The following is a 3,324-nucleotide window of genomic DNA, read 5'->3' on the forward strand; positions in this document are numbered from 1 at the left end:
CAAAGGAAGGAAAAAAGGCTAAGTTTCCACACAATACCATGAAAGGGGGGATACTTACAATCCCACTTACTAGAATGTTATGCCTTTTGGGTTAAAATTTAGCGTTATGTTAAGCAATCGTAATTGGACTTTTGTAGAAGTCACAACTATCTGAGGTCGGGCAATAGAAATTTTGGTGTTAATGCATGTTAAAGATATGGTATAATGAACCACACTCCTAAAACATACACACACAAAAATAAAATGATCAAAGGATGGACCTAATCTCATCCATACTTGTATTGGTTCATCTAACATAAGTTATTGATGAACCAATTAGCCTTAGGATATTGAGATGTCATTGGTCAATGAAGGGGATGGGGTAGAATGGGATTGAAGATGAAGAGGGGGAGGAAATAATACAAACACAAATTGGTCATGGGAGGAATTTTATCAAATTAAAATCATTCATTCATTTTGGGAGATGAAATGTACATTTCATCAATCCCCTACAATGATTTTAATCCAACAAAAGTCAAATCAACCTTGACCAAGGCCCAAACACATAGTCAAACATCATAAGTCAATAAAAATGGCACAACACAAATTATTCATAATTAATCAATTAAAAATCAAATTAAAATACATTTAAATTAAATTATGTTTTATGAAAAAACCTAAAACCTCTTCAAAACACCAAAAAAATGGCCAAGAGATTTAACATAGGTCAAATAAGGTCAAAGGACCTTGAAGAAAAAACTTCATTATTTTTGAAAAGTCAGAAGTATTTTTAAAAAATTAAAAATATGCACAAAAACAATTAAATCATGAAAATTATCAATATTAATCCAAAAAATAATTTTAATTTAGAAAATGAAAGAGAAAAATATTTGATTTTTTTGGTGAAAGTCCCATATTTTTTGGATTAATTATGAAATTAATATGAATTAATTAAAAATAAGCAATTAAAAGAAATATTCAGAAATTCAAAAAAATGAGAGCCATATGATCTCCCTCATTAATTGAGGTGGTTGTCATACCCCGATTTTGGTCTTGAATTTTTTATGTTTTTATTTTTGTTTAGCATGCTTGGCCTAACCTTACTTTGGTTTTATATGAGGATTGGTCTTGGTCCAAAGTCATGGTGTTGTTCATGTGATTGTTAATACACATATGGTCTTGGTCATCCAAACAACCAACCTTCTTCTGTCACAAGCCAATGGCCAATCATGCCACTTGATTCATGAATATCCCTTTCATATCCTAATCTTATGCCCTCAGTTCATGTCCTTGTTAACACATACTACCAGTCAAGTCATGTTCTTTTCAAAGTCAAGCATTCAAGTCATAAAATAAACCAATGGTAAAACCAAATTTCAAATCATTTTTCAAACCATTTCAATTCATTTCACATCATTCTAAACCATCACATTTGATTTTACATAAAAAGGTACAAGTCTTGACAATTTTGACCAATTGTTGACTTTGGTCAACAGTTGACTTTTTGCTCAACATTGACCAAAGTCACCCAAAATCCAAAAACCCTAAAATTTCACCATAACCATTTATTCAATGTCCATTTACAAAGAAACTACAAAGAAAATTGAATTTTGACCATTTTGTTGACTTTAGTCAACAGTTGACTTTTTGGTCAACTTTGACCAAAGTTAACCTTCCCATTTTTGACCCTCTTAAACCTAATCTAATCCATTTTAGCCTTGATTCACCATCCAAGAGTCTTGTGTGATGAGTTTGACTTTGTATCTTCTTGGCCAAGTAACTTATCTTATGTTAACCTCATGTGCAACTTGTCTTGAATTGTCATTTTGGCTTGGCCAACCATTGGTTCTGCATTGCTAAGCAAGGTCCTGCAACTACTACAACCAAGCATTACAACCACACTAGATATTGCACTTGCATTGGCCAAGGATGTTTGAGTTGGGTCGTGACTGCACATGGATAACATCCTGTCATTAAATTTCTGCAGCAGCCATGATTTTGCCACCAAGTAGCAGCAACAGCCTGCAAAACCAGTTGATACATTGCCATAAACCTCAAACAGAAACAAGGAAATGATGCATCATCATATTCCATCATCCAAAGGCATGAGCTAATGGATAAAGCTTACCTTGATCATGACTACATGGCCTGTGGTTTTGACCCATCCAACTGGTATTAAATCTGTAATCATAAGCACCATTCTCCATTATAAACATATGCCATCAACCTTGTTCGCCTTGCCACACTATACCCACACTTTGTTCTATTAAATCATCTAATCTTACAGGCGGGTCATGCCCTGTGAAGAATGATTCTACTTTTGAAAGAACAGTAAACACAAGTAAATTAGTTGAGGCCTGTAGAACTGTTGATCCACTTAAGGAGTGTTGCAGACCTGTTTGTCGGCCTGCAATTATGGATGCAGCGCTTCAGATTTCTGGCCGACAAATGATGATAAATAATGACAATATGGCTGGGGAAATGAATCACACTGATTATCTAAATGATTGCAAAGGTGTTGTTTATTCTTATCTTTCCAAACAACTATCATCGGAGGTTGCAAGTAAAGCATTCCGGATACTATCTGCCTGCAAAGTCAACAAAGTTTGTCCTTTGACTTTTAAGGAGCCTTCAGATGTAATTGCTGTATGTAAGAATGTAGCTGCTCCTAGTCCTACCTGCTGCAGTTCATTAAATACATATATTGCAGGGACACAACAAAAATATTAATTACCAATAAACAAGCTATAATATGTGCAACATAATTTGGATCGATGTTACGTGGAGGTGGGGTGATGACAAATGTTTATGAGCTTTGTGATGTCGATTTGAAAGATTTCAGCATACAAGCATTTGGAGTACAAGATGCAGGATGTCTACTCCGAAGCTTGCCGGGAGATGTGATATTTGACAATTCATCTGGTGTTAGTTTTACATGTGATTTAAGTGACAATATTGCTGCACCCTGGCCCTCATCATCTTCATTTACATCTCTATCATTTTGTGCACCTGAGATGTCATTACCAGCATTACCAATTTCACAGTCATTGAAAAACATTGGTTGTAATTCTGCTGGAGTGGGTTTCCTTGTTATATTTACATTTTTGTCAGTATTGTTGTACTGAGATTTTAGGGTTTTGAAGTGTGTCACGAAGGCATTTCAAAGTGTCTGGCATGGGTTTTGCATGTATATTTTTTAATGGCCTCATTGTCATGTATCCAATTTGCGGGAACTTAACATCTTTGAACTGGAACTATGCCTTGTATCGCCCCAAAACGTCATAACGGTAGTGATAGCAGGCCCTGCAACAATCCTTAACAAAATCACACTCAACCTCTAAATCC

The 3,324-nt window shown here is 35.0% G+C and overlaps 1 pseudogene; it reads left to right on the forward strand.

The window, feature by feature from the left end:
• The first annotated feature begins 2,092 nt into the window (after nucleotides 1-2,092).
• LOC127102369 (uncharacterized GPI-anchored protein At1g61900-like) lies at nucleotides 2,093-3,119 on the forward strand (annotated as a pseudogene).
• Nucleotides 3,120-3,324: the final 205 nt, after the last annotated feature.

Source organism: Lathyrus oleraceus, chromosome 1 (genome assembly GCF_024323335.1).
Source record: "Lathyrus oleraceus cultivar Zhongwan6 chromosome 1, CAAS_Psat_ZW6_1.0, whole genome shotgun sequence".
NCBI classification, from domain to species: domain Eukaryota; kingdom Viridiplantae; phylum Streptophyta; class Magnoliopsida; order Fabales; family Fabaceae; genus Lathyrus; species Lathyrus oleraceus.